The sequence below is a fragment of the Galeopterus variegatus genome, unplaced genomic scaffold (genome assembly GCF_000696425.1).
Source record: "Galeopterus variegatus unplaced genomic scaffold, G_variegatus-3.0.2 Scaffold3744, whole genome shotgun sequence".
In the NCBI taxonomy this organism is placed as follows: domain Eukaryota; kingdom Metazoa; phylum Chordata; class Mammalia; order Dermoptera; family Cynocephalidae; genus Galeopterus; species Galeopterus variegatus.
The window spans coordinates 127,079-154,508 of NW_007729855.1; the positions used below are offsets into that span (position 1 = coordinate 127,079).

The 27,430-nt window shown below is 35.1% G+C and overlaps 1 protein-coding gene and 1 pseudogene across 1 annotated transcript in view; one reads left to right on the forward strand and one right to left on the reverse strand.

Moving 5' to 3' along the window:
- LOC103601467 (collagen alpha-5(IV) chain-like) overlaps nucleotides 1-27,430 on the reverse strand; it is a gene marked incomplete at its 3' end in the record, with an annotated part of 159,158 nt that overhangs the window by 123,352 nt on the left and 8,376 nt on the right. The gene's annotated exons all lie outside the window — the stretch shown is intronic.
- On the forward strand, nucleotides 11,240-11,702 carry LOC103601466 (annotated as a pseudogene).

Genomic DNA, 27,430 nt, shown 5'->3' on the forward strand with positions numbered 1-27,430 from the left:
AAAAAAAAAAAAAAAAAAAAAAAAAAAAAAGACGTAAAAGATCAATGAAACAAAAAGTTGGTTTTTTTGAAAAGATAAACAAAATAGACAATTTACCAGACTAAAAAAAGAGAGAAGACTAAAATAACAAATAGCAGAAATGAAAAAAAAAAAAAGTTACAACTGACACCACAGAAATACAAAGAATCACTAGAGATTATTATTAACTACTATACGCCAACAAATTTGAAAATATGGAGGAAATGGATAAATTTTGGGACATATACAAACTACCAAGACTGAACCAAGAAGAAAGAGAAAACCTGGACAGACTAATGACAAGCAACGAGACTGAAGCACTAATAAGCAGTTTCCCAACAAAGACAGGACCAGACAGTTTAAATGCTGAATTCTACAAAAACATTAAAGAAGAATTAATAGCAATATTTTTAAATCTATTTGAGAAACTGGAACGGAGGCCATTCTTCCCAAATCATTCTATGAGGCCAGCATCACCCCGATACCAATATCAGACAAAGATGCAACAGAAAAAGAAAACCACAGGCCAATATCCTTGATGAACATAGACTCAAAAATCCTCAACAAAATATTAGCAAACAAACAGAATACAACAGCACACCAAAAAGATTACGCACCATGATTGCCTTGGATTGAGTGTCCCACCAAAACTTGACCGCCACTATGATGGTGTTAAGAAAGTGAGAAATCTTATTTTGATAATAGAAAGGAAGGGCCTTGAAGATGTGATTAGATTGAAGGACCAGCCAAAATGAATGGATTAAAAATGGTGGTCATGGGCTTGGTTCTGAGGGCTTTAAAAAGGAGAGTGCATGACGAACTATCTCTTGCTCTCTCTGCTCTGCCATTTCACAGTGTGATACCCTGCCATCACTGTCACCACCACCAAGGCTTTCACCAAATGTGTTCCTTGAACTTTGGACTTCCAAGCCTCTGAAACTGTAAGCAATAAATTTCATTTCTTTATAACATACCCAGTTCCATATATTCTGTTATAAGCAACAGAAACAGACTAATACAGAAAACTGATGCCAGAGAAGTGGGGTGCTCCTTATAACAAATACTTGATAATGTGGAAGCAGCATGGGAACTGGGTGTTCAGGAGAGGCTGGAAAAATGTGGAGGAACAGGCTACAAAAAGCATAGATTCTGGTGAAAGTTTAGAAGACAAGAAAACCAGGGAAAGTGTTAGAAATTGGTAAATGGTTGTAGCCAGAATGCTATGGAAATATGGACTGCAAAGACCATTTTAATGAGGTCTCAGATGTAAATGAGAAGGGACTTATTGTAAACTGGGGTAAAGATCACCCTTGTTATGAGCAGGAAAGGAAATTGGTTGCATTGTTTCCATGCCCTAGGACTTTGTGGAAGTTGGACCTTAAAAGTTGAAAACCAGAGTATTTGGTGGAAGAAATTTCTAGGCAGCAAAACATTCAGGAAGCATCATGGCTACATGCAACGGCCTATGCTGAGTTCTGGCAGAAAGGGCACGACACAAAGCCAGAATATATAATTAAAAGTCAAGCAGAGCATAAAGATTTGGAGAATTTGCAGCCTGGCAATGTGGTAGAGAAGCAGAGAGCATTTTTCAGAAGAAAAATGCAACTGTGCTAAGAAGATTAGTAGAAAAGAAGGGTTATCAAGAGAGGGAGGTAAAGGCCCTGAAGGCATTGCAGAAGCCTCTGGGGCCAACCCTTCCATTACAGGTCAAATGGCCTAAGGAGACAGAATGGTCTTGAGGAACAGGCCCGAGGTGTCCTCCATGGGCTCAATGCCCAGGGCCACCTCAGAAAGCTGCTTCCAGCATCAGCACCCTGGCTGCTCTGGGTGCTCCAGTCATGGCTACATTGGCCCCAGGTGTGGCGGGACCTGCACCTTTGGAAAATACGAACCAGAAGCCTCAGCAGCACTCATTTGGTGTTAGGTCTGCAGGCTCACAAGAATACCAGAGCTCTGAAGCCTTGGGAGCCACCACCCTGATTTCAAAGGATCTATGGAAAAGTCTGGGGGCCCAGGAAAAGATCTGTCACAGGGATGGAGTGAGCACAGACAGCCTTCACTAGAGCAATGCTGAGTGTAAACGTGGGGTCAGAGTTGCAGAAGAGAATCCCCATCAGCGCCATGCCTAGTGGAGCCATGAGAGTGAGACTGCCATGGACACCCCAGGATTATGGTGCTACCAGGGTGCAATGACAGCCTGGGAGAGCTGAAGTATGGCCTGAAACCAGGAAAGCCATAGTAATGTTGCTGACTAAGAACAAAGGGGCCCAACCCTCACACCAGCATGCAGATGATGTCAAACACAGAATCAAGGTACATAATTTGAAAGCTTTGAGATTTAATGCCTGCCTTGCTAATTTTGGGACCTGTTTGGGGACTATTACACCCTTCTTTCAGCCTATTTCTCCCTTTTGAATGGGAATATGTACACCATGCTTGTCCCACCATCATATCTTGGAAGCAGATAACTTGTTTTGATTTCATAGGTGGGATTTTGGACTTTGGACCTTTTGAGTTGAAACAAGTTAAGACTTTGGGGATAGAATAAATGTATTTGCATATGAAAATGACATGAGTTTTGGGGGGCCAGGGGTGGATGCCTTGGAATGAGTATCCTACCAGAATGTGACCCCCACTGTGACAGTGTTAAGGGGGTAGGAAATCCTATTATGATAACTGAAAGGTGAGGCCTTGAAGAGGTGAATAGATTGAAGGACCATGCCGAAGTGAATGGATTAAAAATGGTGGTCATGGGTGTGGTTCCGAGGGCTTTAAAATGAGAGTGCAGGAGGAACAATCTCTCTCTCTCTCTCCCTCTCTCTCTCTCTGCCTGCCATTTCACAATGTGATACCCTGCCATCACTGTTGCCACCACCAAGGTCTTCACCAAATGTGTTCAATGGTCTTTGGACTACCCAACCTCTGAAACTGTAACCAATAAATTTTATTTTCTTTGTAAATCACCCAGTTCCAGGTAATTTTATTTTAAGCAACAGAAACAGACTAATACAATGATCAAGTGGGATCCCTTCCACAGATGTAATGATGGTACAACATACACAAATCAATGAATGAGGAAGACCTCATCAACAAAATCAAGGACAAAAACATACAATTATATCAATAGACACAGAAAAAGCATTTGACAAAATTCAACATCCCTTCATAATAAAGACTCTCAGCAGGGGATCTTAGGCAGGGAGCCGAGGATCACAGTCCCCTCCACTTGAAGCATGCCAGAGAGCATGCCTGGGTTCCTGGCAGAAAGCTGAGGGCCACAGCCCCCTCTGCCTAGAAGCAGGAAAGGGAGCATGCCCAGGGTGCTGGGCAAGGAGACGTGCACCACAACCCCCTCTGCCTGGAAAAAGGAGAGTGATTGTGCCTGGGGTCCTGGGCAAGGAACTGAGGGCCACAGCCCCCTCCACCCAGAAGCAGGCAAGAGAGCATGCCTGGGATCCTAGGCAAGGAACCATGAGCTCCAGCCTCTTCTGACCAGAAGCAGGCAAGAGTGCACGTCCAGTGTCCTAGGCAGGGAGCCGAGGGCAGTACTTGCCACCCAAAAGCAGGCAACAGACCATGCCAAGAACACCACTTCCTCGAAGGTGGCCCACAACAGCTGCCATCACAGAGATGGCTGCCTATAAAGCAGTTCAACACCACCTAAGCAGCCACACACACTGTGCAGACAGCCCGCCAGACGCAATGAGAGTCATCTGTGGAGACTGGAAAAAGAAGATGATGACTCTCTCCTCAAAACCCACTGCAAGATAATAAAAGAAGGAACTGCTCTACCAGATGATCAGACATCAATGTAGAGATACTTCAAATACGAAAACCCAAGAAAATATGACAACACTAAAAGAATACAGTAATTCTCAAATATCAGACCCTATTGTGCAAGAAGCCCTTGAAATGACTGAAAAGTAATTCCAAGCAACAGTCATAAGGAAACTCACTGAGATATGAGAAGTCTCAGTTAGACAATATAATGGAATGAGAAAAAAAATCCAGGATATGAAGGAGGAAATTTACAAAGTGCTTAATACCTTACAAAAGCATGTAGCAGAACTCACAGAACTGGAAGATCCATTCAATGAAATAAAATACACAAATAATAGCTTAAGCAGCAGGCTAGAACAAGTAGAAAAGAGAATTTGTGATCCTGAAGATAGTCTTTTCTAAATAATCCAGGCTGACAAATAAAAGGAAAAAAGAATTTTTAAAAATGAAGAAAATCTCAGTGAGCTAGCAGACAACCTAAAGTGCACAAACGTTCAAATCATGGGTGTTCCAGAAGGGGAGGAGAAAGGAAAAGGCATAGAAAACCCATTCAGTGAAATAATAATGGAAACTTCCCAGGTAATAAGGAGAGACAAAGACCTTCAGATCCACGAGGCTCAAAATCCCCAAACAGATTCAACTCAAAAAAGATCCTCTCCAAGACACATTACAGTCAAACTGGCAAAGCTCAAAGATAAAGAGAGAATCTTAAAAGAAGCAAGAAAAAAAACATCAAGTAAACTATTATGGAGTCCCTATAAGACCAGCAGTGGACTTCTCAACAGAAACTCTACAGGCTAGAAAATGGGATGATGTATCTAAATACTAAAAGAAAAGATTTCTAGCCAAGAATCCTCTACCCAGCAAGGGTATCCTTGAGAAATGAGAGGAAAATAATGGATTTTCCAGACAAACAAAAACTTTGGGAATTCACCACCACATGACCAGCCCTACAGGAAATCCTCAAGGTAGTTCTGCATCTGGAATCTGAAAAATGAACAAAACCCACTGGGGAAGCAAAAATGCAAGTGAAAATGAGAAAGAAACTAAATCTTACCAACACAAAAAGCCATAATGACAATATAATGCCTCTAATTTATTTTTGATTTTAGTAATTCCAGTCTTCTCTCTTTTTTCTTGGATAGTGTAGATAAAGATTTGCAAATATTTTTGATGTTTCTAAAGAATCAACTTGTGGTTTTGTTGATTTACTCTATTGTTTTTTAATTCCCTATTTCATATATTTCTGTTGTAATCTTTGTCATTTCCTACCTATATTTGCTTTTGGATAAGTTTGCTCTACTTTTTCTATTTTCTTAAGGTAGTAGTTTACACTACTGATTTTAGATTTTTCTTCTTTTTAATATAGGTGTTTACCAGTATAAATCTTATTCTAAGCCCTCAAAAAAGAAAAAAGAATTTGGAAGCAATAATCTTCTAAAATGACAAATTATCTCTGAATTTCCACCTGTATAGCTAACATTTTAAAATTTTTTCTTAATGTTTATATTCCTTATGTTTAGTAGAATCCAATTTAAAACAGATGCATATATATAGGAAAAAATAAATTAATTTAATAAAAGACTCCCGGCAAATGAGGTATAGAAGATAACTATCTCAACACAATAAAAGCCATATATGCCAGACCCACAGCCAATATCATCATCAGTGTGGAAAATAAATGTGGAAAAACTTAAAGCTTTTCCCTTAGGAACAGGAACAAGAAAAGGATGCCCACTCTTACCACTGTTACTCAACATAGTATTATAAGTACTCATGAGAGCAATCAGGCAAGAGAAAGAGATCAAATGCATCCAAATTGGAAAGGAACAAGTCAGACCGTCCCTGTTCACAGATGATATGGTCCTATATATAGGAAAACCTAAAAACTCTACCAAAAAACTCCTAGAGCTGATAAATAAATTCAGTAAGTTTGCAAGATATAAAATCAATACAAAAAAATCAGTAGTGCTTTTGTACACCAATAATAAACTAGTAGAAAAAGAAATCAAGAAGACAAGATCATTCACAATAGTTACCAAAAGAATAACATACCTAGGAATCGATTTAACCAATGAGGTGAAAGATCTCGACAATGAGAACTATAAAACACTACTAAAAGAAATTAAGAAGACAAAAAGATGGCAAGACACTCATGGATTGGAAGAATTAACATTGTGAAAATGTTCATACTACCCAAAGCTATCTACAGATTCGATGCAATCCTCAATAAAATACCAACAGCATTCTTCACAGAAACAGAAAAAAACAATCCTAACATTCATATGGACTAAGACCCTGAATAGTCAAAGCAATCCTGAACAACAAAAAATAAGAGTAATAAAGCCAGAGGCAGTACAGTACCAGACTTCAAATTATACTACAAAGACATAGTAACCAAAACAGCATGGTACTGGCATAAAAACAGACACATGGAAGAATAGATCAGAATAGAGAACCAGGAATCTACTCAGGTACTTACAGCCAACTGATCTTCAACAAAGGAACCAAGAACATGCACTGGGGAAAGGACAGCCTCTTCAATAAATGGTACTGAGAAAACTGTATATCCATGTGTTGAAGAATGAAACTAGACCCATACCTCTCGCCCTATACCAAAATCAACTCAAAATGGATTAACAACTTAAATATAAGACCTGAAACTATAAAACTCCTAGAAGAAAACATAGGGGAAACATGTCAGGATGTAAGACCTCAAAAGCACAGGCAACAAAAAGCAGAAACTGGCAGAATAGATAATAAAACATGATCCAATTACACGCTTTCTACAAGAGACTCACTTTAGACCCCAAAATACAAATAAGTTGAAATTTAAAGACAGGAAAAAGATATTCCATGGAAATAATGACCAAAAGAGAACTGGAGTGGATGATTATAATATCAGACAAACTCGGGCCGGCCCGGTGGCGCACTGCTACAGTGCGCCGCTTGGGAGTGTGGTGGTGCTCCCGCCGAGGGTTCAGATCCCACATACAGACCGGTTCCCGCTCGCTGGCTGAGCGAGGTGCGGGTGCAACACCGAGGGCTGCGATCCCGTTGCCGGTCCCCGTCCGGTATGGGCGCGACACTGAGGGTTGCGATCCATTGCCGGACACGAAAAAAGACAAAAGACAAAAAAAAATAATAATAATATCAGACAAACTCAACTTTAAATCAACCCCTGTTACAAGAGACAAAGAATGATATCATATTTTGAAAAAAGTGTAAATTCAAAGCCATCTACAGATTCAATGCAATCCCCATCAAAATACCAATGACATTCTTCACAGAAATGGAAAAACAATCTAACTTTCGTATGGAACAACAAAAGACCCCTAATAACCAAAGCAATCCTGAGCAAAAGAAGAATAAATAAATAAATAAAGCTAGAGACATAACACTGACTTCAAATTATACTACAAATCTATAGTAGCCAAACAGCATGCTACTGGCATAAAAATAGACACTCAGACCAGTGAAGCATAATTGAGAACCCAGAAATCAACCCTCAGGCTAACAGCCATCTGATATTGGACAAAGGCAACAAAAATCTACATTAGGGAAAAGACTGCCTCTTCAATAAGTGGTGCTGGATAAACTGCATATCCACGTGCAGAAGAATGAAAGCAGATAGGCATCTCTCACCATACACTAAAATCAACTCAAAGTGGATTAAAGACTTAAGTATGAGATGTGAAACTAAAATTATTAAGGGAAAATATAGGTGAAACACTTCAGAAACTAGGTCTGGGCACAGACTTTATAAACATGAGCCCGAAAGCACATGCAACAACAACAGAAAAAATTAAAGGGACTATATCAAAGTAAAAAGCTCTGCACAGCAAAGGAAACAATCAACAGAGTAAAATGACAACCTACAGAGTGGGAGAAAATTTTTGCTATCTATGCATCAGACAAGGGATTAATATCCACAATATTCAAGGAACTCAAGCAATTATATAGTAAAAAAACAAATAACTCAACTAAAAAATGGGCAAAGGAGCTGAAGAGACATTTTTCAAAGGAAGACATACAAATGGCCAACAGCTACATGAAAAAATGCTCAACATCGCCAATCATCAGGGAAATGCAAATTCAAACCACACTGAGATATCACCTCACCCAATTAGACTGGCGATAGTCCAAAAGACAGTGAATAACAAATGCTGTCGATGGTGTGGAAAGAAGGGAACACTCCTGCACTGTTGGTGGGACTGTAAATTAGTACAACCACTATGGAAAACAGTATGGAGGTTTCTCAAACAACTACAGATAGATCTTCCATACAATCCAGAAATCCCACCTCTGGGTACATACCCAGAGGAATGGAAATCATAATGTTGAAGGGATACCTACACTCCCGTGTTCATCACAGCTCTGTTTACAATAGCCAAGACATGGAACCAACCTAAATGTCCATCGATGGATGATTGGATAAGGAAAGTGTGGTATATATGCACCATGGAATACTACTCTGCCATAAAAAAGAATGAAATTCTCCCATTTGCAACAACATGGATGAGCCCGGAGAAACTTATGTTGAATGAAATAAGCAAAGCACAGAGGAATAAATACCACATGTACTCACTCATATGTGGGAGGTAAGAGAGAAAGAAGGAAGGAAAGAAAGACCACAGTGGTGTGTTGGACTTGCAGAGGGAGAGAACATACCTAGGGATACAAAGTGGAGTGGGGGAAAAGCGGTGGGGGAGGGAGATTGGGGATAATTTGGTGGGGGAGATAGGGTACAATCATAATTTGTAGAAATGGGCATGCTGCCAGAATGGATCTGGCCTTCACATCTAGGGCACGAGGGGGGACAATCAGCTTTGTTTCTCATGAATATTCATAACCAATAAAAAATGTTTAAAATAAAAACCAAAAAAAACCCAAAAACCAAATATGTAACAATTATAAACATATACACATCAAATAACTGAGCCCCAAATATATGAAGCAAATATTAACAGAATTAAAGGGAGAAATAAACAACTGTATAATAATAGAGATTGCAATAATTAATTTTCAATAATGGATAGAACATCTAGACAGAAGATAAATAAGGAAACAGAGGTTTTGAACAGCACCATAAATCTAAATGTAACAGACATACATTCATGGGCCTCATAATGATGTTTCAGTCAATGACCGACCACATATATGACAGTGATCCCAAAAGATTATAATGGAAATAAATATTACTATCACCTAGCAATGTCATAGCCTTTATAACATCTAGTGCAATGCATTACTCATGTAAGCCAATAGGCTATACCATATAACTTTGGTGTGTCATAGGCTATCCATCTAGGTTTGTGTAAGTACACTCTCTGATATTTGCACAATGATGAAATTACCTGATAATACATTTCTCAGAGCATATCCCCATCATTAAGGGACACATGACTGTATGTAGAATACTCCACACAAAAGCAGACTACACATTTTTCTTAAGTGCACATGGAACATTCTCCAAGATGGAACATATATTTGATCACAAAACAAGTCTCATTAAATATAAAAAATTAAAGTCATACAAAGTATCATCTCTAACTATAATGGGGTGAAGTTACAAGTCATTAAAGGGAATAAAATTGGAAAAATCACAAATATGTAGAAATTAAACGACAAGCTCATTTTATTATTATTATTTTTTTTTTTGGCAGCTGGTGAGTATGGAGATCCAAACCCTTGACCTTGATGTTATCAGCACCACACTCTAACCAACTGAGCTAACCAGCCAGTCTCCTAAACCACAAACTCTTAAACAATCAATAGGTCAAAGAATAAACTACAAAAGAAATTAGAAAATACTAGAAAAGAATGAAAATGAAAAATATGACATACCAAAACTTATGGGATATAATAAAGGGAACGGTCACAGGGATATTTATAGCAGTCAATTCATACATTAAAATGGACGGGGGTGCTGGCTGGTTAGCTCAGTTGGCCAGTTGATAACACCAAAGTCCAGGGTTCAATCCCTATACCTGCCAGCTGCCTAAACAAAACAAACAAACAAACAAAAAAAAGTAGGGGGGGCAGATCTTAAACCAATAATCTAACTTTACACCTTAAGGAACTATAAAAAGAGCAAACTAAATCCTAATAACAAAAGAAAGACATTCCAAAGATTAGAGTGACAATAAATGATATGGAGAAGAAAAAAACAATAAAGAAAATCAATAAAACCAAAAGATGGTTCTTGAAAAGATCAACGAAATTAACAAACCTTTAGCTAAGTGGAAAAATAAAGGGAGAAGATACAAATAACTGAAATAAAAAATGAAAATGAGGACATTACTAACCTTACAGAAATAAAAAGGACTATAAGAGAATACTATGAACAACTGTACACCAACAAATTAGACAACCTAGATGAAATGGACAAATTCCTAGAAACACACAAATTACCAAAACTAAGTCAAGAAGAAATAGAAAATCTGAGTAGATTTATAACAAATAAAGACACTGAATCAGTAATCAGAAACCTAGGAATAACATAAAATTCATGACCAGATAGCTTCACGGAAGAATTCTACCAAAAATTTAAAGAAACACACGAATTATTCTCACATTCTTACAAAAAAAAAAGCAGGAGGAACACCTGACTTATACTATGAAGCTAGTATTATTCTCATGCCAAAGATACTGAAGGTAAGAAAATTATAGACCAATATCCCCATGAAAATACTGTAATGCAAAAAACTTTAACTAAATGGTAGCAAATCAAATCCAACAGCATTCTAACAAAATTATACACCATGGATAAGGAAACCAATCCATGCAATAAGCTACACTAATAGAACGAAGGGGAAAAACACATAACCATCTTAATTAATACAGAAAAAGCATTTGACAAAATTCAACACCCTTAAATGATAAATACACTCAGATCTTGGAGTGAAAAAGGATTTTCTCAACATGATAAAAAGCATTTATAAAAAACCCACAGCTAACTAAATCACAAAGTTGAGAAACTGAAAGCTTTTCCTATAAGATCAGGAACTAATCAAGGATGCTTGTTTTGACCAGTTCTATTGAACACAGTACTGGAAGTCTTAGCCAGAGTAATTGGGCAAGAAAAAGATATAAAAGGCATCCAAATTGGAAAGGAAGAAGTAAAGCTGTCTCCCTTTGCTGGTGACGTGATCTCATATAGAGAGAGTCTTAAAGAATCCACACATAAAAGTACGAAAGCAAATAATCAAATTCATCAAAGTTCCATGGTACAAAATCAAACAGAAAAATCAGTTTTGTTTCTATTCAACCACAATGAACAATCTAAAAAGGAAATTAAGATTTACATTTACAATACCATCCAAAAGAATAAAATACCTAGAAATAAATTTCATGTAAGAGGTGAAAGACATGTACACAGAAAACTAGAAAACACTGATAAGCTTTCCTACATGCCATATCTGGTAGAACCACCACCAAGATGCAGACTTTTGTAAAACTCTTTAAGGGGAAGACCATCACTTTTGAGGTTAAACCCTCTAATACAATAGAAAATGTAAAGGCCAAGATCCAGGATAAGGAAGGAATTCTTCCTGATCAGCAGATTGTCTTTGCTGGCAAGCAACTGGAAGATGGATATAATTTGTCTGAATACAACATTCAGAAGGAGTCCACTCTTCATCTTGTGTTGAGACTTCATGGTGGTACTACGAAAAAGAAGTCGTACACCACTCTCAAGAAGAATAAGCATAAGAGAAAGAAGGCTAAACTGGCTGTTTTGAAATACTATATAAAGTGGATGAAAATAGCAAAATTAGTCACCCTGGTCAGGAGTACCCTTTAGATGAATGTGGTGCTGGAGTTTGTATGGCCAGCCATGTTGACAGACATCATTGTAGCAAATGTTGTCTGACTTTTGCTTCAACAAACCAGAGGACAAGTAAGGGTGTGTGAGTTAATAAAAGACATGAACTAACAACAACAACAACAAAAAAAAAACACTGATGAAATGAAAGATGATCCGAATCAATGGAAAAACATCCTATATTCCTGGAATAGCAGATTTATTGTTAAGATGTCAATACTACCCAAAGCAATCTATGGATTCAATGAAATCCCTATCAAAATTGCAACAGTCTTTTGCGCATATATGATAAGGCCAATCCCCAAATTCATATGGAATTGCAAGGGGTCCAAATAGCCAAGATAATCTGGAAAAAGAAAAAGAAAGTTGGATGACTCATACTTCCTGACTTCAAAACTTACTACAAAGCTACAATAATTGACAGTGTGATACTAGCATAAGGATAAACATAGCCATTGAAATAGAATTCACAGTCTAGAAATAAACCCATACACCTATGTTAAATTAATTTTTGACAAGTGTGCCCAGACTACTCAATGAGGGTATAACAGTCTCTTCAACAAATAGTGCTGGGTCAACTGGATATCCACGTTCAAAAGAATAAAGCTGGACTTCTACTTCGCACCATTCATAAAAGCTGTTTCTACCAGTGTTTTGAAATAACTGTTTCATTTGTGCAATTTTGTGTTTTTAAATCCCCACCTGTAACTCATTAAAGTTTTATTTGAACATGAAAAAACAAAAAAACAAAAACTATTTCAAAATGTCTCAATGAGAGCTAAAAGCATAAAACTCTTATAAGAAAACCTCTTATAGGGTAAGTAAATATTCATGGCCTTGGATTTCACAATGGATTCTTAGATATGACACCATAAGCATAAGCAACAAAAGAAAAAAATAGATAAACTGGACTTCATGAAAATTTTAAATGTTTGTGTATAAAAGGACATTATCACAAAAGTGTAAAGACAACCTACAAGATGGGAGAAAATATTTGCAAATTATGAATTTATCTACTATCCATAATACATAAAGAACTCTTACAACTCAACAACAAAAAAACAAACACCCCAATTTAAAAATGGGCAAAGGCCTTGAATACACATTTCTCCAAAACAGATTATTCAAATGGCCAGCAAACACACAAAAAGATGCTTAACATCATTAGTTATTAAGAAAATGCAAATCAAAACCACAATGAAGAAGCACTCTATAACAAACTAGGATGCCCATAATAAAAAAATTAAAATTTAAAGTTAAAATAATAACAGAAAATAACAAGTGTAGATGAAGATATGGAGAAATTGGAATGCTCATACATTACTGGTGAGAATTTTAAATGGTTCAGCCACCATGGAAAACAGCTTAAAAATTTAAAGATAGAATTACTATATGACTCAATTCCACACCTATGTATATACCCCAAAGTATTAAAGACAGGTACTCAAACAAATACATATACACACAGGCTTACAGTAGCACTACTCACAATACAAGGTGGAAACATCCCAAATGTCCATAAATGGATGAATGAATACACAAAATGTGCTATATAAATACAATGCAATATTATTCAGCTATAAAAATAAATAAAGTACTACTACATGATACAATGAAGATGAAACTTGAAAACATTATGCTAAGTGAAAGAAGCCGGAACCAAAAGGTCCCTTAATGTATGATTCCAATTATTATGAAACATCCAGAACAGGTAAATCCATATAGACAGAACGTAGATTGGTGGTTTCCAGGGTCTCAGTGAGGGTGGACTGGGGAGAAACTACTTATTGGGTGCTGGGTTTTATTTTGGAGTAATAAAAATGTTTGGAACTGGGTAGAGGTAGTGGTTGCACAACATGGTAAATGTACTAAATGCTGCTGAGCTGTTCACTTTTAAATGGCTAATTTTATGCCACGTGAATTTCATCTCAATAAATTTTTTAAAAAATTGAACCAGGACTCTTACCTCACACTGCACACAAAAATAATTCTAAAGGAATCAAAAGCAAAAAGTATGACATATCTAGAAAAAAACGGGCAAAATTTAAAACTTTAGTGCAATTAAAATACTTATACATAATACAAAAAGCAATAATGACAGAAGAAAAAATTGATAAGCTGAACTTCATCAAAATTTAAAAATTCTGCTAACTGAAGTATACTTTGAAGAAAAAGAAAACACAACAGAATGAGAAAAGTAGTGGGTGTTTTATATATATATATATATATAAAATATATAATTATATATATATTTATATAATTTATATATTTATATATATATATAAATATATAAATATATATATATATAAAATATGTAATTACACACATGACAAAGAATTTGTATTCAGAATATGTAAAGAACTCTTACAATTATAATAAGACAAGCAATCCATCTTTTAAAAAAACAGGCAAACACTTGGGAAGACACATCGCAAAAAAAGGTATCTGAATGGCCAATAACCAAATGAAAATACGTTCAGCATCAGGAAAATGCAAATTAAAACAACGAGGTACCACTTCATACCCTCTAGGATGCTATAATTTAAAAAATCCTATACACTGCTGGTGGGAATGTAAAATAGTACAATTACTTTGGCAAATATTTCAGCAGTTTCTCATAAGGTTAAATACATTACACACTCATATGACCCAGCAATTTTATTCCTTTGCATTCATCGAAGAGAAATGAAAATTATGTGTACAAGATGACTTGTCCACAAATATTCATAATGACAGAGAGCAGATCAGTGGCTTCCAGGGTACAGGGACAGGGCAAGATTTACTGAGAAGGGACACCAGGGAACTTTTTGGAGTGGTGAAGCTGTTCGATACCATAATTGTTGTGGGTGTACACATCTGTAAAAACTCATTAAATTTAATATTTACAATTGGTGCACTTTATTGTATGTAAATTATACCTCAGTAATAGTGATTTTTAAAAAGTAGAAGGGATGGGAACCTGAATTGGGACCTAGACTTTTTCAGTAAGATTTCCTCAGGCAACTCCCATGAGGGACGTTTCATTGAGGTCCCTGTTTGGGCCAAGGAATGCGGAGGCAAAACATAGTTGGAATAGCTAAGTTATTCACTTGTTCCCTTAAATTTGCTAAATGGCATGCTGTATTTACTGAAATATTCAAAGTATTTATTTAAATCTCCTTTGGGTGAGAAAGTACCCCAAAGTTAGTTAAGGTATAACAAACTTACATGTATTTAACATATATGCATACATATATATACACACACACATATCTCTGTAATTACCTACATATTTAATTCAACCCAATAAATAGTTTAATAATTCAGTTTACAATCTTAAAAAGCTTCATAGGAAATCAAAGTGGGAAAGGTAGTCTTAACAGTTCTTCCCTATAGTTGCAGATAACACTGCTTTCTTGTTTACACATTAGTTTTAATTTTCTGTTTACAACTATTCCCACTTCCCCATTTTCCTGTCTCTCTTTTGGGATCATTTCACCTCTAATCAGACAACATTATTCCAGGGTATCTTTTTTTATGTATCAGATATTGGTATATGCATATAACTGATATGATGTCTAGCTAACACCTTTAGAAATAAACTTTAAAAATGTTTCTAAGACATTTTTCCCTCTTATGGTAAAATGCCAGAGATGAAGAAAGATGATCAGAAAGAAAAACAAATGACTAGGCCTGAGACCGAACGAAAGTATACTGGGTGAGGACACTACAGATCCTGTAGAAAACCAGTTATCATTTATTGAACACTTACTCTGAGCCAGGTGTTAAGGCACTTAAGGGTAACAATATTAGCCTAATTAGTAGGCAGAAGAGTTATGACTTAAATCGAGCCAGACATCAATGCCCATGCTCTAAACTAAACCATTGCACTATACTTCCCTTGTAACTTTATAGCTAGCTATTGCAAGAATTTTGCACTGCCCTAAAAAAAAAGAAAGAAAGAAATCTGTCCTACCTACTGCATAACACCAAAACTGCTAAAGTAGTCCTTATTTCCAATTACTCGTTGTTTGGTGTCCAGGATAAACTCTCTGAGCATTCTCTCTCTACTTTCAGTAACAAAATCTAGTCTAACTTCCAAATCCTGCTCTTTCCAATAATTTGCTGTCATAAAGTACTACACTAATACAACAATGTGGAGAAGGTGAATGTACCTCCCACACTGCACTTTGCCTGACAAAGGAATGACTAAGAGCTGTGCAGAATCCTAAAAGAGGGAGGGACACAACATGCTTAATGGGATGCCACTCTCATTTCTCACAGCTGCATTCACTTATACCATCTTCCAGACAGAATCAGAAAATCTACATCCTCTTGGCAATCCAAACCCTAAAAGCATATCTCCCTCCTGCAATACCCTCTCTTCTAGCTTAACTGTGGAGTCAACTCTCACTCACTGAGGTTGACACAATTTTCATTCTCAGGAAATTTACAAGCTGGACTGGGGACTGGGGCAGTAACAGGTAATGTGACCAAATATTTTCAATCAATATTGAAAAACAGCATAAATTCGCAAAAATTTGATTTTATCAAGGCTTTGGAATAAATTACAGTACTTAAGTAATTAAATACTAAGATACCTTCTTTAAGTGTTTATTAAAGATTGCTGAATATTTTACAAATCCTGAATATTACTAAATCAACCAGAAAAACTCGATTAAAACATGAAGGTTTAAAGTTCTTTTTTTTGCAATCAGGAAGAAATTTGTATTTCATAGCAATTTCTGTGTCAATTTATCTAAAGATTTTTGATACATTCACAAAAAGATAAAATAAAATCACAGGTTTCATACATACATTACACATTTTGCTACAAATATATGTGATAAAAGTGGATCCAGCATTCAAAATCACTCTTTTTAGTTTTGGTAAAGTGAAAAGAAAAAGTGGAAAGCTGTTTGTCACTCATGGGGTAAAATGATAAAGAGAGTACATGTTATACTTTGTATGAAAAAGAGTGCATACAAACTAAAGATGACTCCTCCCCATGTGGTCAATAACAGAATTATTACTGGCACTAGGTTTATTCTAGGAGTCTCTAGAATCTTTTAACTTGAAAAAGAGTCCCACTGAAGTTCTACTTTAAAAAAGGTAGATGAAGGAATACTTTAAAATTTACCTGAAATATTAATTAAAATAATAAAATCCTTAGTTTTTTATTAATTCACCCAGTCTTCTTTCTTTCAATAACAATGATGTGATAAAAACAATTAACTGTTAAATATGTTGTTCAGTTATCTAAATACAAAAAGTGTTGAAATACACAACCTTAAACTAGTATTCAACATATTTAAAACATTTTTATTATAAAAGTAATAAACATTTACTGCAGATAACTGAGAAAATGCATACAAGAAAAAAAAGACCCCAAACTCACCACCTGTATTTTATATTAGTATATATAATATTCTAAATCTTTTTTCTCCCTTTAATTTTTCATAGCGAAGTTCTATGTTAATATAAAAAATTTATGTTAGGCTGATGTTGCATTTTAAGGACAGTGATAAGGAAAAGAGATGAAACCTGAGGCCTCAGAGTATTCTACACAAAAGGAACCAAGTTAATGTACCTATGATTACACATTTCCATTAATTGTGATTTAATGAGAATCTATGTCTATACACTCTTCTCTTCTATAATATTTTTCCATTCTATTAATGTTTAAACCCACTAAAAATCTTTACATAAATTTTAAGTATCATAAAGTAAGAATACAGATGAAAAAGTAGACATGTAAGCAAAACTAATAAAGAGATCATAATCTGGGCGCACCCCATGGCTCACTCGGGAGAGTGTGGTGCTGGGAGCACAGCGACGCTCCCGCTGCGGGTTCGGATCCTATATAGGGATGGCCGGTGCCCTCACTTGGTGAGTGCGGTGCAGACGACACCAAGCCAAGGGTTCCGATCCCCTCACAAAAAAAAAAAAAAAAAAAAAAAAAAAAAAAAAAAAAAGTAGACATGTAAGCAAAACTAATAAAGAGATCATAATCTGGGCGCACCCCATGGCTCACTCGGGAGAGTGTGGTGCTGGGAGCACAGCGACGCTCCCGCTGCGGGTTCGGATCCTATATAGGGATGGCCGGTGCCCTCACTTGGTGAGTGCGGTGCAGACGACACCAAGCCAAGGGTTCCGATCCCCTCACAAAAAAAAAAAAAAAACAAAACAAACAAAAAATAAGAGATCATAATCTGAAATAATGTAGTTCCTCTTACCACTGAATATTTTGTTTTCCAAATTAAATTGAATTTAAAACAAACAAATTGAATTTAATTGATTTTAAAACAAATCCTGAGTAATAAAATGCCTCATGGAAATCAGAAGGACCTGATTTTGAACCCATCTTTGTTTTTTAGCATATTACCAATCTCAAATTGTAACAATTTAACTATGTAAGGAAAAAAGATTCCTCCCTTTCCCCATCTGGGTATCATGGAGTGGGAAAAAAATGGAAATAAGTTTACGAAAATCTCCTAGGATACAGTCGGTTTATAAACCCATGTTTTAATGTAAAGGTTGTCAATCTGCAAATTCAAAAGTGGCAATCAAATTAGTCAGGAAAACAAATCCAAGCCCCGGAAGACGAACCTTTCCTCCCAGCCTCTAAGAAAGGGGGCCTTTTTCAGTTTGATCTCACTTATTATTTCACAACATTAGTCTATGGTTTTTTCCATTTTACAGTATATACAAATGAAAGCATGAAGGCTGTGATAAGGTCTAATAAGCTTGTGCTATAACAAAAAGAAATCTTTTCTGCAACTGTGGAGAAAAATGAAATGCCTAAATAGGCTGTAAAAGATAAGTAAATAGATTTGAGAAAGGTTAGTGCTTAGAATGAATTTATTCGCTATTAAACAAATTCCTATAACTTGATTATTCTTGCACTAAAGTAAAAAATATTTTTAAAAATTAAAAACCCAAGAATTCACCTGACCATAAGAACTGGAAGGAAAAAGCTATTATTTACCTTCTTCCAACATGTATGAAGTATTTTTAGGTGGTGAGGGGAGTGGGGGATGAGGAAACCCACAACCTAGGAAGATGGATTTTGCCAAACAGTGGAAACCTTCAACATACCCAAATCTGAGGGAAAAAAAAATGTATAGCTTAATTTAAAACATCAGAATGTAAAATAAATCAACCTTTTTATTTTGAAACAATAATGAAAATGAACATGAATTTAGAATTAGGACAAATTGGTTTGTTTATAACCAGCTAGCAAAACTACTCAGAAAGGATACTAAAAATTAAATAAGTGCTTCATGTTTCAGAAGGCTTCCTGAAACTAAATTAACTCAAATTAATTAAAAATGTATAAGGCCATTTCCTACAGGGTCATCGTTCAAGCATTATCCTACAAAGTTAAGCCAAAATGAAGTTAGGAAACTCATATCAAAATAAACTGAAGTGCATTTTCCTTCTAAAATATTTTTATCAGTGGCCAAATCTGAGACTTACATATAGTTTGGTTTCTCGTTCCCTATAACACTATCAAAGAGAAATAAGACACTGAAATGAAATAAAATAAGGTAATAGGAAATAAAAATTGTAGTAATGATCCCAGTCTTCTCTTCCTTTAAACCTCACAGGCAAAATTAGAAATACCTCTATCCTATAATTAAAGGGTTATTCTGAAAATAAATTAATCATAAAAACTTCACTTTACATTAATTTAATAAAAGGCTGCATGGTAGATGATGCAAGGTATGAAAGAAGTTCAAAATATGATAACTGCTCTTGAGGTAACTCTAATACTGTAGGTTTAAATACACATGTAGATAGAAAGATACAAATATATGTATATAAATGACAGTATCTAGTTTCAGAAGTCTGCCAAAGGAAATAATCTGAAATGCAAAGACATGTTCAAAAATGTTCACAGCATTGTTATCTATTAATATCAAAAAACTGAAAGCAAGCTATGTTGGGATAATTACTACTAGATTTGCCCTCTTGTTAAAAACAACTAGAAACCTGTACAAAATATGAAAACAAATGTTTTCAAACATTGGGGAAAAGCAGCAAAAAGCTGTGGTCTTGACACATATTAAACATTCTCATGAAGGCCCAAACTAGTATAACGAGATAAGGAAAAACAGGAGTATGCAGACTAGAAAGGAAGAAGTAAATCCTTCTTAATTCACGGAAGATATAATCATGTGTGTGGAAAATGCTAAAAAAATCCATAGAAAAGCTAATAGAAATAATTAGCAAGATCACAATATACAGGTCAATAGAAAAAATCAATTGTATTTCTATATACTAACAAGAAACAATTAAAAATAGGAAGTAAAATGCCATTTATAACACTATTCAAGTACATGAATACTTAGGGATAAATTTAATAAAGTATGTATAAGGATCTACACACTGAAGGTACAAAACATTACTGAGAGAAATCAAAGAAGACCTGAATAAATGGAATGATATGCCATGTTCATTTATCAAAATACTGAATATAGTTAAGACATCAATTTTCCCAAAAGTGAGCTATAGATTAAACAATCCCATTCAAAATTCCAGGAGTTTTGTTTGTACAAATTGACAAGCTGGCTGTGAAATTTATATAGAATTTGAAAGAAGAAGGAGGAGGAGACCTAAAAATGTGAAAAAGAAGAGCAAATTTGGAAAACTTGTGCTCTCTGATTTCAAGCCTTATCATAAAACTACAGTAATGAACACAATGTGGTATTGGCATAAGGATAGACATATAGATTGATAGAATAGATTAGAATCCCAAATAGACCCACACATGTATGGTCAATTGATTTTCAACAAAGGCACCAAGGTAATTCAATGAGGTAGGGATAGTCTTTTCAATAAATGGTGCTGGAACTAGTTATACATATAAGAAAAAACTGAACCAGTACCCTTACCAAATATCATGCACAAAATAACTAAATGGATCAAAGCTAAAACTATATAAACTTTTAGAAGCAAATATGGAAGAAAACGTTGGTGACCTTGAGTAGTCAAAGATTTCTTATAAAAGACACATAAAGTCATAACCATAAAAAACTGATAAACTGGACTATGTCAAAATTAAACTATTATTCTCTGAAAAATCACAGTTAAGAAAAGGTAAGCCACCAAATGGGAGAACATATCCATATGATGGGCATGTATTAGACAAAGATATTGTATCCAGCATGCATAAAGAGCTCTTGCCATTCAATTACAAGGAAACAAATAAAAAAGAAATGGTCTATTGATGCACACAACATGGATGAATCTCAAATATATTATGCTAAGAGAAAAAAGCTAGACTCAAAAGGTTACATACTGGATGATTCAATCTACATGACATTTATGAAAAAAGGTAAAATTATAGGAATAGAAGACAGAGGAGTGATTACCAGGAACTGTGGGTAGGCGGACTGGTAAATTGCAAAGGAGCAGCATAAGGAAACATTTTGAAGTGATGGAATAGTTCTGAATCTTGATAATGGCAGTGGTTACAAGACTAAAAGCCTTTATCAAAACTCATAGAAAAGTACACCAAAGATACTGAATTTTACTGAATATGAATAAAAAGGTGACTCTAAGAAAACTACAATGAGAAATCAATTCTCAATTAAAATGTCTAAAATTAAAAAGTGACAATAGCAAATGCAGGTGAGGATGAAGAATGACTACAACTTTCATACACTAGTGGAATGTACAATGGTACAACTACTTTAAAAAGCAATTTGGTACTCTCTTGTAAAGTTAAAAATAGACATATGATACAACCCAGCAACTCCATTCGTTGATATTTACCCAAGAAAAATGAAAGCATATGTCTACACAAAGACTTGTTTACAAATGTTCATAGCAGAGCAAGTGGGGGGGGGAACCTTGAAGACACTTATTTTCACTCTGACTCAGTACTAGGTTCTTTCTGACTCCTAGTCTTTTCTCTATTCCTCCCCCAGATCCCTGGGTCCATAAAACTATCTAAGCCTTTTATTTGGGGCTCCCTGTCAGTGAGAAGACCCAGACCTCCAAGCCTGTGCTGATCTACCCTACCATGGCAAAAAAATCTAACTGGGAGGTGGAGAGAGTTCTCAGCACTTTCTGTGGTTTAACCTCTTGTTTATATAATCACAGTAAGCAATTAAAGGCTTGACTGTAATTTTCATTTTGGCTTGTTGTCTTAATTAGCTATTCAGAAACCTAGTAGCTCAGCTCAGCTTCTGACAATATTATTTAAATAGATGCAAGTTATTTGATTAAATTTAACATTCATTACATTTAAAATTTTTTTCAGCAAATAAGAATGGAAAAGACCTTCTCAATCTCTAGTATAACTATGGAAAACCTACAGCTGACATAATAGAAAAATATTGAATATCTTCCTCAAAAGATAGAGAGCAAAAAATGGATGCCATCCCTTTCTACTTCTATTAATTAAATTTGTACTAGAGGACCTAGCCAGTGCAATAAGGCAGCCAGCACAAAAAGACAGAGGGATTAAAAATGAAGAAATATAACTGTATTTGCAGATGATATGATTGTGTACACAGAAAATCCAAAGAAATTGACACAACTACTAGAACTAATGAATAAATTTAGCGGGCCGGCGCGTGGCTCACTCGGGAGAGTGTGGTGCTGATAACACCAAGGCCACGGGTTCGGATCCCGTATAAGGATGGCCAGTTCGCTCAGTGGCTGAGCGTGGTGTGGACAACACCAAGCCAAGGGTTAAGAAAAAAAAAATTTAGCATTGCTGTTCTATACCTTAACTAGAGGCTACACTCATGCTACTGTATGCATGTGTCAGAAATCAAAGAACTGTGTATAAATGGGTGAATTTTACAATATGTATATCACACCATAAGTAAAGAAAAAGATATTTTAGGATTTAAAAGATCAATACAAAATGAATTACATGTCTACATCTTAGCAACAAACAACTGAAAAAGGATGGCCAGTTCGCTCAGTGGCTGAGCGTGGTGTGGACAACACCAAGCCAAGGGTTAAGAAAAAAAAAATTTAGCATTGCTGTTCTATACCTTAACTAGAGGCTACACTCATGCTACTGTATGCATGTGTCAGAAATCAAAGAACTGTGTATAAATGGGTGAATTTTACAATATGTATATCACACCATAAGTAAAGAAAAAGATATTTTAGGATTTAAAAGATCAATACAAAATGAATTACATGTCTACATCTTAGCAACAAACAACTGAAAATAAAATTTAAAAAATAATACCATTTACAATAGAAATAATCATACTCATAGGGAGAAATTTAACAAATGAACAAATGATGTGCATGACCTCTATAATGAGAGTAATTAAAGATTACCTAAATTAATGGAGAGGTGTACAGTATTCATAGGCTGGGAAAATCAATAATTTTCAGATGTCAATTGTTCCTAAATGGGTCTATAGAATTGTTGCAATCCCTATCAAAAATTTAGTAGAAATTGACAAGAAGAATCTAAAATTTACATGGAATAAATAGCCAATAAATAACTAAGACAATCTTGAAGAAGAGCAAATTTGATGGGCTTATACTACTAAAGTAATGCCAAACTAATCAAGACAGTGTGATATTGCCATAAGGACAGGCAAACAGAACGATAGAACAGGCTACTGAGTTCTGACCTTAACCCGTCCATATATATTCAATTTATTTTCAATAAAGACATCAAAGCAATCCAATAAAAAAGGGATTTTTCTTTACAATATACAGTACTGGAACAACTGGACATCTATATAAGAAAAATAGACCAAAATACAAAACCTGAAACCATAAAGATTCAAGAAGAAAACATATGATAATATCTTCACAACCTTGAGGTTTACGATTTTTTTAGACAATACACAAAAGACACTGAAAGGAAAGGGGCATGAGGGAGTTTTTTAGGATAATGGAAATGTTCTATATCTTGGCCTGGTTGATGGTTAGCAAAGTATATAAAATTGTTAAAAAAAAAAAATGAGATGTTCACCTAAGACCAGTGAGCACCACTTTACGTAAATCACATCTCAATAAAATACTTTTAAAATGCAAAAAAAAAAAAAAAAAAAAAAAATTAATGTCCACAGCAGCTTTACTTTAATAGCCACAAACTGAAAGCAACCCAAATGTCTATCAACAAAGCAAGGTATATCTATACAATAGAATACTACTAAGCAAGAAAATAATGAACTATGGATACACACCACAACACAGTTGAATCTCAAAATAATTATGCCAAGTGAAAGAAGCCAGAACAAAGAATATATACATACTATATGATTCTATTTATATAAAACTCTAGAAAATGAAACTACTGTACAGAAAGCAGATCAGTGGTTACTTGTGGATGAGGAATGGGGATAGGAAGGGAGGGATTACAAAGAGGCATGAAAATCTTTTGAGTTGATTTATATGTTCATTATCTTAAACATAGAGATGGTTTCACAGGTGTATACACATGTCACACTCAAAGTGTACACTTGAAATATGTGCACTTTCTTGTATGTCAGTTGTACCTCAGGTTGCTTTAAAATTATAGAGGCAAATTTGAGCTCAAGAAAAAGGAGTTTTCCTTCTCATAACTAGAACAATAGAATTTTAGAGTCGAAAGAGACTTCATTAGTATTACGGAAAAAAGTAGCATCCACCCTCTATTTGAGCTTAATTGTTAGAAAATTCTTGATATCAAGAGTTCTTGTAATTTAACCCATCCACTCTAGGTCTTGCCTCTTGGTGCTATCCAAATAAATCTGTTTTCCCAAATTTGATATCCATTCAACTACTGAGGGTGAACTATACAAAAAAAACCTGTTTATACACTGTAGTCAATAAAAAGATATGTAAGACAAGGACCCTGGTTTCATGGATTTTCCAATCTAGTACCTAAAGATAACTGTAACTTTAGCAAATTTAACTCATTTTCTTTTATATCAGAGTCTCTTCTGCTATGGTTTGTATAGCAATAATGTTCTGACTTGGCAATTGGATCGAAAATGGTAGGAAAGTACAATCTATTATCTTCATTTTCTGCTTGGTATTTTAATTGCATCTTCCAAGATGAATAAAATTTAAAATTCATATTACTAGCTTGCCAATCCCTAAACCAATGTGGTATACTGGAGAAAGAACTCAGAGAAGACAGCTTCCATCTCTGCTTCTGCAACTACCTAGCTGCATCTTTCATCTTTCCTGTAAAATGATAGAGTTGGTTTCTGTAGAGCAGTGATTTTTCAAACTTTTTGGTCTCAGTACTCTTTTACTCTCTTAGAAATTATTGAGGACCCCAGAATGTGCGTTACATCTATCAATATGCACCATATAAAAATTAAACTAATATTTAAAATACTTATGTATCCACTTTAACGTGACAGTGATAAATCCATTACATGTTAACATATATTATATATTTTATGAAAACTAATATTTTTCAAAACAAAAAAAAGTAAGAAGAGAGATTGTTTTACTTTTTTTTTTTTTTTTTTTTTTTTTACAAATTTCTTTGTCTGCCATGGTAGAAGACAGCTGGATCCTATCTGCTTCTGCATTCATTCTATTGAAATATGTTGCTTTGGTTGAAATACAATGAAAAAAGAAAACTGGCTTCACACAGTTATATAGTTGGGAAAGTGAGTAGTCTATTGTCTTTTTAGATAATTGTTGATATTTCTCCTTTTTACTTTTTAAAAATTTTTTACTGTTTAACTGACATGTATCCATTGTATGTATTTATGAGGTACAGGGTTATATTTCAATACATATATACAATGTGTGATGATCAAATCAGGGTAATAATTAGCACATTCGTCATCACAAAAGCTGATCATTTCTTTGTGATGAGAGCTTTTGAGCTCCTCTCTTATAGCCAATTGAGAACATGAAATAAATTACAGATGTCTAGCACTACTGTACACCACTAGAACTTATTTTTCCTATCTAGCTGTAATTTTATATCCTTAACCAACCTCTATCTATACCTTCCTCCTTTCCCTTTCCAGCCTCTAGCAATCACAATTCTCTACTTCCATAAGCACAGCTACTTTTTTTTTTAGTTCCCACATGAGTGAGAAAATGTGGTATTTATCTTTCTGTGCCTGACTTATTTCACTTAACATAATGCTTTCTGTGTTCATCCATGTTGCTGCAAATGGCAGGATTTCATTATTTTTCATGGCTGAGTAGTATTCCATTGTGCATACATACCATATTTTCTTTGTCCAGTCACCTGCTGATGGACACCTAGGTTGATTCCACTGACATTCTTCTTTGATACTGTGCCAAAGCTCTACAAGTGGTAGACTCTTTAAGGTTAGTTGCAACAAAGAATCTGAAACTTTATCAACTAACTTTCTGTAATCAATTACATTAAAACGTATTGACCTATCTTGCCCTTTGAATGGATCTTTTACCTATGCATGATTTTGTTACATCTGCATTAGTCATTTGTAAAATATTAGTTAACTGAGATATGCAGACATTCCAAATATTAATACATTTTATTCTACAATATCAAAAAATCATACATGTTAATATAAGTACCAACCTCATTAGAAAAGTCTAAGATTTGGGAAGCTGTTACGTTCACAGTGGCAAATTCAAGTTTTCCAAAATTTTAATTTTTACTTGAAAAGCTCAGATTTTTCGTTGGCCACAAATACTGCCAGTAGTTTTCCTTGAAATGATAGGCTTGGTTTGCCCATTTTCGAGAAAATGTCTGCCAAATACCCAAGTATAAATAACGAGTTTGTCTCAGTCATTCTTTCAAGTAAAAATGTGTTCCATGAAAAATCAGCTAATTCAGCCTACAACTCAAATAATTGCACAACTGCTTTTTCTAGTAACGACTGTCTTACTTCCATATACTAAAGTGCTTTATGTATACTTCCTATTTTGTCACATATAATGTTAAAAAGATATGCACTTGAGAGACAAGATTTAATAAAAGTAATGCTACACTGAGGACATCTTTAAGTAAAATTGACTTCCCCCCCTAAGAGTATGAAGAATACAACTACTAGAATATTTTGGTACAATGCACCAATAGTTTCACCCACCATCACTGCAAATGTCAACACAGTGAAAAAAGGCAAAACAGTCTTCATATTTGCTATAATCTGAGTGTCTGTGTCCCTCCAAAAATTCGTATTTTGAAATCCTAATCCCTAAAGCGATGGTATTAGGAGGTGGGGCCTTCAGCAGATGATTATGTCATGGGAGTGGAGCCTTCATAAATGGAATTAGTGCCCTTGTAAAAGAAGCCTGAGAGTAACCCCTCACCCCTTCCACCATGTAAGGACAGAACAAGAGTGTGCCATCTATGAACAAGAAAGCAGGCCATCACAGACACTGAATCTGCCTTGATCTTAGGCTTCCCAGCCTCCAGAATTATTAGATATAAATTTCTCTTGTGTATAAGCCACACAGTCTAAGGTATTTTGTTACAGCATCCAAAATGGACTAAGACAATACTGTTGTTAAAACAGTCCTCATGTTTCCCTTGATAGAATCTCAGGAACTCAAGAGGTCTGCAGACAACACTTTGAAAAGCACCGACCTAAAGGATTCCTAAAATTCCTTCAGCTCTAAAATGTCTGTAATTATATAAATAGTCAACATCTATCATTTGCACAACTCTACAGAACATCACTTTTTTTATATAAGTAATAAAATTTACATTTAACAAATACACCAATTTCTTAACGAATCTTTTATATCAACTAATGCTGAGGACAAACTCATGAGGTTGTGAAGCAGGAACTGTTCCTTCATTCCTTAAAAAAGAAGAAAAACTTCCTACCGTATGATACAGCAATCCCACTTCTGATATATACTCAATGGAATGGAAATCATCATGTTGAA